Source organism: Alosa alosa, chromosome 13 (assembly GCF_017589495.1).
Source record: "Alosa alosa isolate M-15738 ecotype Scorff River chromosome 13, AALO_Geno_1.1, whole genome shotgun sequence".
NCBI lineage: Eukaryota > Metazoa > Chordata > Actinopteri > Clupeiformes > Clupeidae > Alosa > Alosa alosa.
In genome coordinates, this window is record NC_063201.1 from 33,807,062 (window position 1) to 33,821,401 (window position 14,340).

The window sequence follows — 14,340 nt, forward strand, 5'->3', positions numbered from 1 at the left end:
CATCACCTTTCTATACTTTCCATCACATTGCATGCATGCATTACAGCTAAGATCTTTGGTTGCTATGAAGGCCAGTCGTTCTAAATGGATGGTTGCTATGGCCAAAGGCCAGTTCTATCTCTGCCGTTGTCAAGCGGGCATATCCTAGAATTCTGATTAACCTTATCTTATTTGAAACATCTTTATTTTACTTAGCCTACTTCCATACAGTGGGTCCCATTAAGAAGTGGCCACTTCATTCGCGCTTACCGTGATTCACGCAGCAATCCTTGGCGATTTTAATATTCATTTGGATAACTCGTCTTCAATTGACTTCCTGTCCTTACTCTCCTCATTTAATATCACACGTGCCCACAGTGCTCCTACTCACAAGGCTGGTAAAGATCTTGATTTAATTCTGGTACGTAACTGTAATACAGACAACGTTTTTGGTTAATCCATTACATGTATCGGATCATCACTTTATCAGATTCTCTGTCGTCTCCTGGATAACCCAGCAGCTCCTCCTCCGATAATTTCGTTCGGCGTAATCTCAGAAGCCTCTCAAGCGACCATTTTGCAACATTAGTAACATCTGCTTTACCTACTCCTAGCTCATTCTTGGCACTTGAGGTTAATGACGCTACAGAGACTCTGCTCTACACTGGCATCTTGTCTGAATGCAGCATGTCCTCTTTCCTCAAGACCTACTCGTTTCTAAACCTCGCCATCCATGGCTGACGAACAGTATAGTCTCCAGTGAAAGGAACTTAGAGCTGCTGAGAGAAAATGGCGTAAATCCAGAGATGGAAATGATCTTAGTAACTACCAGTCTTTGCTGTCATCCTTTTCATCCACTGTTACACTTGCAAAAGGCATTCTATCAAAGCAAGATTGAGAGGCGCCACTGACAGTAGAAAACTTTTTTCTACTTTCAAATCTCTTCTCAATCCTCCACCACCACCATCAACTACTTCACTGTCAGCAAATGACTTTGCAACATTTTTCACTGAAAAATGTTGCTAAAATAAGTGCTCAGTTTGATGCTCCTATAAGGAGGGCTTTGCCTTGTGTTAGTATGACCGCATCATTTGACTCTTTCTCTCCTCTTGATGAGGAAGCTGTCTCTCAATTGCTTCAGCGATGTCGTCCAACAACATGCCCATTAGATCCTGTCCCGTCTACTCTTCTACAGTCTCACCCGCTGTTCTACCAGCAGTCACACATGTATTTAATGCTTCACTCAGTTCTGGAATAGTTCCTTATTCTTTTAAACAGGCTAGGGTTACACCTCTGCTAAAGAAAAGTACACTTAATCCAACTGAGGTGAAGAACTACAGACCTGTCTCCCTTCTTCCTTTCTTGTCAAAGGTTTTGGAGAAAGTGGTCTTCAAGCAAGTTTGTGACTTTCTTCATCAGAATAATCTACTAGACCCTATGCAGTCTGGTTTCAAGAGTGGTCATTCTACTGAAACTGCTCTTCTGTCTGAAAGTCTTCTGCTCAGTCATCAGTATTAATTCTACTAGATTTATCTGCAGCCTTTGATACTGTTAACCATGACATTCTCCTATCTATACTATCTGAACTGGGAATTTCTGGAAAAGCTCTTGACTGGTTTGAATCTTACCTTAAAGGGTGTTCTTTCAACGTGTCTTGGCAGGGACAGGTATCCAAGTCTCATGACCTCACCACAGGTGTGCCTCGGGGATCAGTATTAGGACCCTTGCTTTTCTCTATTTACACCACTTCCTTAGGTGATACCATTCGCTCCCATGGATTTGACTATCACTGTTATGCAGACGACACTCAATTTTACCTGTCTTTCCCACCTGATGACTCTAGTGTTTCCCACCGGATTTCTGCATGCCTTAAGGATATTTCAGCCTGGATGGCTGGCTTAATCTCTCAAAAACAGAGTTTTTGGTGTTTCCAGCTAAAACAGCTATTCCCCAACAGATTAACATCCAGCTTGACTCAACTTCACTGACCCCAACTAGATCGGCACGAAACTTGGGCGTTGTAATTGATGACCGACTTAACTTCTCTGAGCATATAGCTTCTATTGCAAAATCATGTCGGTTTATGCTTTACAACATTAGGAAGATCAGACCTTATCTGACACAAGATTCCACACAACTTCTTGTTCAGACCATGGTCATCTCTAAGCTGGACTATTGTAATTCACTATTAGCTGGCTTACCCGCTTGTGTAACAAGATCATTACAGCTGATTCAAAATGCTGGAGCACGCCTGGTCTTCAATCAGCCAAAGAGGACACATGTAACTCCTCTCCTAGTTACTCTCCATTGGCTCCCTATAGTAGCCAGAATTAAATTTAAATCTCTCACTTTGGCCTATAGGACACTAACTAGATCTGCTCCTAGTTATTTTAATTCAATAATCAAGCCTTACATCCCCAACCGCCCACTGCGGTCTTCTGGTGAGCGTATGTTGTGTCGACCAGTCATGAAAACTGGGTCTAATTCCAGACTCTTTTCTTCAGTGGTTCCATGTTGGTGGAATGAACTGCCCAGTGCTCTCCGTTCCTGTGGTAGTTTTGGGTCGTTTAAGAGGGGTCTAAAGACATTCCTATTCAACATATACTTAGTTGTTTAAAGCTTATGTGTTATGGTTTATATAATGTTGTTTTATATTAATTGGGCTGTTAATTAATTTGACATTATTGTTTATTATTGATATTCTCCTTAATGTAGTCTTAGCATGTCATTGTTTTTATATTATTGATTGAATTGACATTATTGTTTTATTATTGCCTTTCCCCTTTTTTACATTGCTTTTTATTAGGCTATTGCTTGAATTGATATTATTGTGTACTACAACTATTCTCCTTACTATATTTGACCTACATTTTAATCTGTTCCCTGTTCAATTTTAAATATTATTATGTTGTTTTGTATTTATGTGTCGCTTTGGACAAAGGCGTCTGCTAAATCCATAACCATAACATTATTAAATGAATCTGTCACCATATGCCTATGTTTGCAAAGAGGAGAACATTTTAATTTGATTCACAATGAAACTTTACATTTAATGTACATGTTGACAATGATTAGGCTAGTTTTGGTTGTTGTTGGTGGTGTTAGTCTACTGCATCCCTTAGTTATGCCTACAATGCAAAATTGTTCCCTCGCGATTGGAAGCTCCTGTAGATGCATTTCAAAACAACGCAACGTGAAATGCCAGAAAAAGCAGTTTGTGAATAGGTCTTAGTGAGTTAGGAGACTTTTTTAAGCTGTCACAGACTTAGTTGCTACTTTTAGGGCTAAAATGCTTCATGAATTAACCTTACTCTTAGTAAAAAAAAAAAAAAAAATAGGAGTCCTAAGTTACGAGTGCAAGCATCTCATATCAAATGACCTGGGGCCGGTTCCCCGATAACGCTCACTCTTAGCGCGCTAAGAAGACTCAAAAGATATATCTTACCAAAGTTGTTTATGTTCCTAAGTGTGTTCCCCGAAGTGTCGCTTAGGAAGCTTCTTAACACGCTGCCTCTTACGTTCGTGAATTAGTTGGCATCGATTGCTCAGGAATCGATTTTCTACTTCACGTGAAGGTGCATGACGGCGTTAAGAAACACAACACGTTTTATGCAAATGAAACATTTCTCAAATTATTCCAGTAACATTTATTTTAAGATAGTTTAAGTTATCAGTAAAATATAAACTATTAACTAAATTATCATTGTCAGTAATATGTTCACACGATATGTTGTGACGGGTAGACTAACCGGGTAGGCCTATCCCTCGCTAATCATCCACCCTCCTTATCCCGTTGTGCCACTTGTGCTGCTTCTTGACATGGGTTTAACAACTTCTTAAAATGATGTAATACACTTTTATGTTAATGGTAAGGTATCTTACAATTATAATTGATTGGCAAGCAGCTGCAGTTACTTCTGTTTAATGCGGTATTGATAGATAGATATATACTTTATTGATCCCCAGTGGAAATTTAAGGTTCAAATAAAAAAATGATTGCCATTGGTTAATGTTTTCAATAAAAAGCAACCTATCTACAATGAACAGAGAGAGAGTTAGATACAGTATGGTGGGGAAGCAACGTAAAAAAAGGGCACCAAGCTTCTCGTCAGAGGAACTTGAAGTTTTGCTGGACGAGGTGAGCTTGCACAAGATGACACCGTTTTCCAGCTTTCGGAATAACTTGTGCAACAGCAACAAAAAAGAGCTAAGGAGCTACATGGACTACACGGCGTTTTTGATTCAATACAAGGACACGTTGGATCGCTGCCATAGGCCTAGTTGGTCGCTTACTGGACACCACCATGCTTACCCATTTATAGATCTTAACCATTTAGAGGCAAATTCTTTGCCAGCTTTTAATTATCTAAAGTGATTGCCAATTTGAACACTTTAATGACATTACTAAATAGCCTAGGCTAATTACCACCATATTAGTTCTGATACCAAATAAAGTAAACTTCATAAATAGTCTTAAAATGTCCATAACATAAAATCATCGTTGAGCCACAACATTGTCAACATACTGTCGGCCTACCATAGTTTGACTTGTACTGAGCTGCGGTGATTTCTAAAGACTGCTGCATAGTGGTGGCGACTAGCGTCTTGAGAGCTCAAACAGCGCTAAGAGAGAGCTTAAGAATGGTCCAGACCAACCTTACGAACGTGTGACTTACAGAAGATATACTTAGCGTACGAACGTGTCAGGAATCGTGCCATAACGTTAAGAGAGAGGTTAAGGAATAGGTTAAGAACTACTTAGCGATAAGAACGTTTTGGGGAACTGGCCCCATGGCATTACGCTAAGCAACATAAATCCCATACATAGCAACATACATCTCCTCCCTATTACATAGCTAGCCACACAAGAAATTAATGATGCTGAATCTCTGCTTAGCATGCTAAATCTCCGCTTAGAGGCACATTTATGTTGACCACTACAACATGACTCATATGTCTGTAACTCTAAAACACTTACTTTCATAAAGGACGCACACCATCCAGCACATACACATGGAAACCGATATTTTGGGCACTTGTTTGGCCACAAACTCAAAACGTGAACTAGGCTGCACCACTGCACCCAGGGTTGCTAGGCAACATCAACGAAATGAGAGTCTTTCAGAATTACGTGTGATTACGAACGGATGTATGTGGTTTGCAATTAGAATAAACAAGAAATAACATTTCCAATAATTTCCCATTATAAATTACATAATATTTGTACCTTCCTTACTTGTGAAGCTCACATAATTCTAATGATTTCCCCGTATTTAGGTGTGATATGTAATACAACGTTGCCACCTAGCGTTCAGATGTAGATATTAACATTAACGTTACATGTCCTGCTTGTTCTGTCGTCAACTCCATGCTTTGAGGAAAACAATCTTTTTATCATAGTTCCCTCTTCAGTGAGTGATTACCAGCTCGTTTTTGTAACAGAGATGGCTGTTTATTGTCCCTAGGTTTACAGAAACTTCTATTCATATTAATACGTATGGAACGACCACTGCCGACCACTGTTTATTTCATGGCCCAGAATGCCTTGCATGTCTTTACAACAAATCAACACAGTAAAACCTAATTGCCTGTAAACTTATGAATTTGCATACTTGTAAAATGTTTAATAATACTCTCCCATCATGACATTTAACAATAATCAATAATGAAAATTTAGATTTGAATACCATCAATGTGAAAATAACTGTATTATGTCAGCTATATATAGCTTATGTTCTCCTTGCTATTTCAGTTCGTAAGTCCATAAACACCCATGGCAGAGCAATGAATTGATGAGTGTGGCAAGGCTGGACAGAGACACTGTGTACACAGGTGAAGGATGACAGATACCAAATACACAGGGTGGAAAGTTTTCTTTTTTAGCTTGAGCACCCTCACATTGGAGTCCCGAGATGTGACAGTGTTCCTGAGATATGGACGACTTCCTGTTTCGGAGCTTCGCCGCCGATTTCGTTTGACTGTGACGGAAAGAACAGTTTATGTTTAACTTATCTAATTTTGTGTTGGTCATACTATAGAATAATATATTGCTTGTCTTTGTTGAATAAGACAGAAGATAAAGAACTTAAAAATAATCGCATATCACATCGCAATCGCAATAGTGGTGAGAAAAATCGCAATTAGATTTTTTTCCAAAATCGTTCACCCCTAGTATCGATATGTGACAGTGTTCCTGAGATATGGACGACTTCCTGTTTCGGAGCTTTGCCGCCGATTTCGTTTGGCTGTGTCGGGCAAACGCTTTCAAAAATCAAAAATCCTTCTGGTAACTTTAGTGAGGCTTGGTCCAAGGATCATGTACCTCAAGCTTCGTGGCGTTTAGACCAAATTTGTTTCGCTTTCTGTTCAATCAAATATGGCAGACTAACGATACGCCCACTTGACGTCATCTTCGCGAGCAACTTACACCGGTACTGACTGGACGTTTTAAAGTTGGAACGGTGTCTCTGTCTCAAAGGGCCTAGGCGCTAGAGCTGGCATTCCACTAAACCATGGTTTACTAAAACCTAGCATAGCCTTCACGCATTTGCACTCGTCTATTATTTGAACTAATTGGCAAAGTGAAACTAACTTCACCAAGGTGTCAGTCAACGACAAGACAGTTATATGCAGTTACTTTCACTATTGACTGACAATGGGTTACCATCGAAAACATAGGCTGAAAAAAGCAACACTTACCCAAATATTGCTCAAATGACTGAACAAAACAACATTTATCCTGCAGAGGAGTTGCTTATATCTCGTGACAGTGCATCTTCAGCTGTGCTCCATACGTGTCTCGCCTCTCCTCTAATCACTTTTAACCGTCATTACCAATTTGCAAATGATGGTGAATAACTCTCTCCAATATATTCTTCAGTTAGTTGCTCAATTGTTTTTGGCACCCTGTCTTTGTACTGCTCTGTTTTGTTCTGTCACTTTTTCCACTTTGTTTTAGTCTTTCCTAAGATTTTTCACTTTTTATTTAAAACATATCATATCATAAAGCAGAGTCTGTATATCATGATCACCTTTCAGTTAAATGAAAGCAGAAATAGAGGGATATTGTATACTGTACTTACATCATACATTCAAAGTACAGTGGTACTGTATAGGTAGTGCTGGAGAAGTCTTGAGAAGACTTTCTCATAAGATGTTTCTGTGTTTCTTCGCTCATTGCTCATGAACATAAAAAAGCAATTTTCAACAAATAGTGATTACAACAAACTGTGAGTATAATATCCATTGTTTTGTTTTCCAATGTTTTCCCAATGTATATTGTTTAATAATATGGTAACCACCATAGGAAATAATTTAGAACAGAAAATAAAACAAATGTATTCATTTAACCTTTATTTCTTCCTTGGTAAGTTTTTTTCATTCATTTATTTCAATCGTGGCCCTCATTTCCAATATTATTCACAATAAAATAAAATGACATATTGTATTGAAAGGCACATAGTAAATAAGGGGGGTGGGGGGTTCTGGGGGACCAGATCTGATTTGATCATAGGAAAGTTAGTGAGTTAATTTATATGATGCACTGAAGATTATTCCAGGAAGTAAGGGCATTATAGGGGCAGGCTGACTACCCCAGCTCAGAATTAATATGAAGATGTATAAAATACACTGTTATAAAAAAACACCATTCAATTAAAAGGAGAGGGGAGAGAAGGATGAGGAATTAATGTAGAGCTAATCCTGCAGAGTCTTAACAAATCCAATAATGGAAAGAGGGAGCTTGCTGCAAGTACTGGGAGGAAAGAAAGAAGGATTGTTCTGCTTTAGATGACAGTTAGCTGTGTACATCAACTTCTCTGTGTTTAACGGTGTCAGGCTCCAGTCGCACTGTTTTGTTCTCGAGTGAAGACTGGTGACAATGGCCTCTGTGTGAGGAGACTATGTGGGTAGTGATGTGCGTGTGTGAGTGCATGCATGCAGTTGAGTTCAGAGCATCTAGTAGCATTTGCACCCACCATCAGTTACATTAATATGGATCAAGTATGGCATTCTTTTCCTGCCATTTGAGTGGATTTCCTAAGCATATTTCAGAGTCCTCACACAGCATTTTATTTACTTATTTGACCAATCAACCAAATTACAAATCAACTTTCCATGGATTAAAACCATCAAATGTTTATGATTACTAAATACATTTGATTTTTTTTTTTTTTTTTTACATTATTTACACTGCTATTAATAACATTATTTATTACTGTTTTAGTACATACTATTCTGTATTTCTATATTGTCTGGAAAACTACTATATGGATACTATAACTCAACCGTGGTATAACATTACCTCTTTATGATTAAAAACCCCTCTGAAGTGAGGGTTAGTTAATAATAAATCCTAATGTAGATCCCTCATTGGGAAGGAAAAGCAGCAAAAGCCAACATAAATCAATGCAAGGAATATATCAATAAGCTAAATATTTGTTTGATGTTTTTTCCCCCATAAAATGTTGATTCTACCAAATATATCGTTGACATGCAAAGACGGTGGAATAGCAGAGATGTAGACTTATTAGGGAAGAAAGCAAACTATATATTTTTAAAGCATTTGGAACAGTGCATCTATGTGATAAAACTGTCTTTTTACAAGTAGATTACGTGTCTATAATGTCATGTGTGAAATTATGTTTAGCCTTTCAAAGCTGTATTGGGATGGACCTAGATTGGTGTGTATAGACATTATGAAAACATAACTCAAACAATGAATAACCTCCTTGAATATGTGAAAGTAAAAATGGCTTAATAAGAGACCCATGTTATGTTAATGATTATGTGACTCCGAATATTTAGATAGTCTTGAAGAAAATGTATAGGACATTTCTTCATCCTTTTAAAACTGTTCAAATACCATTGCATTTTGTTTTTTATATCACTGAATAACAGCGCAATTTTTATGTAATCAATTGTCTGTTTTTCAGATCACTAATAACAAACATGTTTTATTATTATTACATTCCCTCACCCTCAATGTATGATAGCTGTGATCATTTTTTGGATGTACTATTATGGAAAATGTCACATTGTGAGGGTTTACAATTGAATAAGGACATTTTGCCTGGTTTTGAAGAAACTTTGTTTACATCATTGAAAACATGTTTGCCTTTTTTAGTGTCAGTGACATTGCTCTAACCATTTATTGAGAGAAAAATCCAGAGTCACTGCATATAGAGGGCAGTGCTTTTAAGTCTTAGTGTATCAAACAATGTATTCCTCAAAAGCACAGTGAGACACATACTGTACATATATAAAATAAAAGACACTACCATGAAGTAGCCTATATTCCCTCCACATATGTGCACACCCTGTTCCTATCATAACATTTGTCTCATTTAGAGGAGCCAGTTTGCTGACAGCCTTGCCATTTGGTGTCTGGTGACAGTGACATTCTTTGTCGAGCAGACAGTGCAGGTCATGAATTTATCAATGGCTGGCTGCAAGGATTGAACAATGCCTAAGCTCTTAGTAGAAGATGGGTGGAGTGGTAAAAACAGGAGAGGAATGGGTGGAGGGCTGGTCGCTTGACCCTCACTGGACACAGTACAGAGAGAGTGAAGGATTTGCCTTGACATATGAGGATAAGAATCAGATAGAAAGGCCTATGATAACCTGTTAATACAGACGCCCTGGTAAGTCCCAATCTTTTAATGTATTTTCTAATGGCTGTTAAGTACATATTTACATGTCACCATATTTCCATTTATTTTGTGTTACGTACCAATTGAACTTGTAGCATATAACTGATGCCCTTTGTCCAACTTTGGTCGAGCTGGCAGACAGACCAATGACATTAAAATATATTTTCAAGTTACGGTAATCAATTTAATTTAAAGGTTTCTAGTTAGTTTTAAACAATAATATACATTAATTTGTGATTAGTTCATTTGTTGTAATTCTCAATGTAGTTGGCCTTCAATGCTGTAGAGAATGAGGAAAATAAAGTTATGGCTGAATTAAAATGGCAAACATTGTTTTCACTGGCTATATTCTGCCAATAAAGAACAATTGTCTTTTGCTTAACCAAACCCTGTCAAAGGGGACAGGACATCGAAAGCATTGAGGATGTGGCAAGCAACTGGGGACTGGGGAGTTTTTGTGGGATTCTGGAAACACTTCAGGGAACCTGAATTTTATATGGCCATGTATGTTTGTAAGTTGCTTTGGACAAAATACCATGACCATGAAATAATTAGAGACCAATTCAAATCTTTTATGAGCTAGATCATTTATGTATTAAGTCTTTTGGCATGGCCATCACTGGGTTGTGACACAGGTATCTTGCACTGTATCTGGTCTTGTCTGTTTGGAGACAGATTTGGTTGTGAATCCTGTGGTTTTCAATCACATAAGTGAGTTAGCCCAAAAAATACATGAGCACTTTCCCTCTCAGCTCCATATCTCTTGCTGCATGGCAAGTTTATTCAGCCCGATACTTACCTATTTACTTTTAATATCAAACCCATTTTATTTTGTAAAGGAATAGAAAATGAAAGATTTTTCTCCTGTATAAACATGTTGTCAAGACCATTGTGTTCCCAATATATATGTTGAGATCCCTACTAGCACAGACATTTTTGTGTGAGTGTGTGGCTACCCCAGTGCAGTTGGCTACCCTGAGTGGCTGTGGACCATCTGGTTGTTTATGTGTATGTGTGTTGCTTGTGTGTAAGTATGTGTGTTTACTAGAGCACGTGTCACAAGCAAACAGCAACACAAGCTGTGAGAGAGTCTGTTCCGGAAAAAATTCTGCTCTTGCCTCTCACAAAGGGCTCTTTCTTAAGCAAAAACAATCCATTCTGTTCTTCTCACTTGGCAACAAAAGTATACATTATTAAATGTATTAACATATATTTTGTGACGTTAACACTATTTTTCCTTACCAATAGGCATTATTTATAATCATTATACTATTTAAAATTACACTGAAGGAGGAATTATTTTTCTGTTATGAATCTGTGGAGCTACTTGGTCAAAACGCTCAATTTAGTCTAGGTAATATTTTCAAGTTTGAACCCAGCCCCATCTATATACAAATGGGGCTACTGTTTGCTCTCATAACACTTAGGGTTAGGATACATTAATAATTGTTATTTCGTTAGATTTCTTGTGACATGTTGAGTCCAAAACAACCTGTGATATCAATGTCAGCCATTACCACCATCCTGTACTAGTCCAGTCATGTCAAGTTTAGACGTGTCATAGTTTGACCACTTGACAGTTTTGCACTAACCTAACCCCTCACTGCTCCCCGAGCGCTGCTGTAGCAAGGCAGCTCACTGCTCCGGGTTAGTCTGTGCTTCACTTCACTGTGTGTTCACTGTGTGCTCTGTGTGTTCCCTAATTCACGGATGGGATAAATGCAGAGACCAAATTCCTTGTATACGCAAGTATACTTGGCCGAGAAACCTGATTTAAATTTACAATTTACATTAATTTCAGACATATTTATCCTAGAATTATGACTTCTCAATGATGTGATCTTTTGTGTGGTTTTGAGTTAAACTAATGTTTCAACATTAGTTCTAACATTTCAAGCTGAGTCAAATCTGACTCAAGTAATCAATTGTTAATACGAAGGATCTGAAAATAGGAATTTAAAAATGTTGGTCAATAATTGAGATGCATTTAAAATAACTGCATTTAAGGGAAATATTTTGTGCCAAGGAGGAAGCCATGCTTGTAATGGATGAAGTCCAGTCTGACTGTTGCAGTGAGGACAAGGGTAGTGCTGAGGTTACCTACTTGGGCAGTGATGATAACAGAGGCCAGAGCAGTGGAAATTTGGCAGAAATTAAAAATTTGGCAGAAATCAGGCCAATAATAATGAGGGCTAGAATGAGGAAGTGCTAGAAATTTCTCGGTAACGCTTTAGAATAACATTTGCTTATTAGGTATTAACAGTGCATAATAAGCAGTTAACAATTCATTACTAACAGTTCGTTAACATTAAGTAACTGTTAACATGCAGCTTGTAAGTGTTAATAAGCAGCCTTTTAAGTTACTTACAAGCATATTTGTTAACAGTTAACGTGCAGCTTGTAAGTGTTAACAAGCAGCTTGTTAATGCTTGTTAATGGTGTATAAGACAAAGAAGTAGATAACTAATACGCTTAAAAGACCTTTCTTATTTGTAGTAAAGATATTATGCCAGCTTTGTATATAGTTTGGTTACCTAGCAACCGAGGTTTAAAGTCGACAAGTTGGTGCGTTCAAAGTCGCAAACATAGGCGAACGTTCGCGATCGATTTGAAAAATTACATGTTTTTAAAATAACAATAATGTTGGTTCATGGATCCGAAAACCACTTAGCTTAGTGTGATCCCTGAGCCCTCCCCCTTCGACGGGGGCATGCCGCTGGTGTTCTAAGGGTTAAACAATTTTACTCCCAAAATAATTGTCATCTATTTAACATCAAATATATGTTTTCTATTGTTTAGCCCCAAAACACTTCTTAGTGTTGTTGCCAAAGAACGTTACATGGTAATTTGGACCCTAAGCTTACACCATCGTAACTGGCTTTTTTTTTTGGCTGTATCACACTTGTCCATTATTCCTTATGTAGGATATGACTTCAACTGAGGTGACTTTAATGACGGCCATGATAGCTGCCCATCATTTCATGGAAATGGAACACTAAGATTGAAACCACTTATGTAACAGGAGCTGCATGCTAGCCCAGCTCCTTAACTACTACACTTAACTACTACACCACTATGAAAAATCTTTTCAGCAAAAATGTAATACATGCTGATAATGTAACATCTTACCAATAATGTAATAAAATGTTTGTTACAGAACCCACATACTGTAAAAATTTCCCAATATTGTAATATCTTGGTCGATGTTTTGGTAGCATAGGCCCTACCACCAATAGTTGGGGGCCATCCATTGTGTCTCTACCTTTTCTCATGAGGGCCAAGCAGAGAAGTTGCATAGGCACCCATTCTGTCTCTAATTTAGCTATAAGGGGCAAGCAGGAAAGTTGCTACATTCACTTACTATCATTGATATTATGCGTCTTCTGCCATTGGATTCTATGGTAGGCCCTAGAAACATAAATAACGTGGTAAATGCTACTGACATTTGGCAAACTTACTTTTCATCATTTATCATGTCTACAACTTGAATGCTTTAGTGCTATCATTTCGGATTTCACTAAAAGGTTTAACATTTTAGTGCAGTGGTTCTCAACCTTTTTTCAGTGACGTAGGCTACCCCCTGTGAAATATTTTTTCAGCAAAGTACCCCCTAACCAGCGCAAAGCATTTTTAGTTGAGAAAAAAAGACTTAAAACAGAGCACTGTGCCATATGCTTCAACCACGACTCCATCGTTTGAGTTTTGACAGTGATTTAGGGTTGGGCGATGTCGCCTAAATTGGCATTTGATGATGTTTACAGTAAAACATTGTGATGGGCGATGATATCGGGGGGTTAGTGTGGTAAACACTAATTAATTAGCCTATAGGTATGTCTGTACAGAAATACATGTATAAAAAAATAAAATGGACAGCTAAGAGAGACATACTGACCAGGCTACCGAAGTTGTGTGGAAGATCTGCTCCAAGAAAATTGTTGTGAAAAACGGATTAATCTGAACACTTGCGTGTGCACCAACCAGTGGAATATTACACGTTGCCAGCCTACGCTGGGCCCAGCAAAAAAACTACTTAAGACTACTATCGTGGTCACTCATTTAAAATCTTAGTACTATGCAGCATCCCACGTTATCAGGCTACCGCCTATGCTGACTATGAGGGCGGCGGGAAGCGAAAGTAAAGGGCTGCGATCACGCAGTCCAGGCTATAGGAGGGCAAAGTAAAAACACTTTTACAAATAAGAATCCCGATTACCACTCCGCTGCTGTCTGGGACTTTTGCTAAATGCATGAAATACAAGCCTTACAGTGAAAGTCGAATAGGCTACCTTCTGTAACCTACGTGTTCTTCCTATAATTAACGAAAGAAATGGTTTATTTTAACACAGAGGAGAAGGACGCATTTGGCGCTCGCTGTAGCCTTGCAAAAATACTTGAGCGCTAGAATGTCCTAGTCGTAGCCTAAAAATAATAAATCTATATTTTTTGCTAAAACATTAGGCTACCTATTACGTCCAATGTAGGCTATAGGCCTGCGAGACATGTAGGCTACAAAAAGACAATTAGGCTACACATTCACGTCACAGTCAGGAATTATTTGAATAAGAGGGTAGACCAATAAGTCTTTTATTTTACAACTTATATTTTCCTGAAATATTTATTAAATAATTGTTTTTATATTTAAGTATTTTTGCATGGATTCTACTTTTTAAATATATGTATATTTTAAAATCTCACGTACCCCCTGGACTGC

At 38.0% G+C, this 14,340-nt stretch overlaps 1 protein-coding gene across 5 annotated transcripts in view; it reads left to right on the forward strand.

Moving 5' to 3' along the window:
- The window catches only part of mag (myelin associated glycoprotein), a 100,964-nt gene that overhangs the window by 17,701 nt on the left and 68,923 nt on the right, over positions 1 to 14,340 (forward strand). For 2 of the 5 annotated variants that reach the window (XM_048260247.1, XM_048260248.1), the window contains exon 1: positions 9,393 to 9,620. The exons of 1 other annotated variant lie outside the window; for it this stretch is intronic. The gene's annotated coding sequence lies outside the window, so the exon portion shown is untranslated. Of the gene's footprint in view, positions 1 to 9,392; positions 9,621 to 14,340 lie in introns of those variants that run through there. 2 more of the 5 variants (XM_048260246.1, XM_048260244.1) reach the window with 2 other exon arrangements.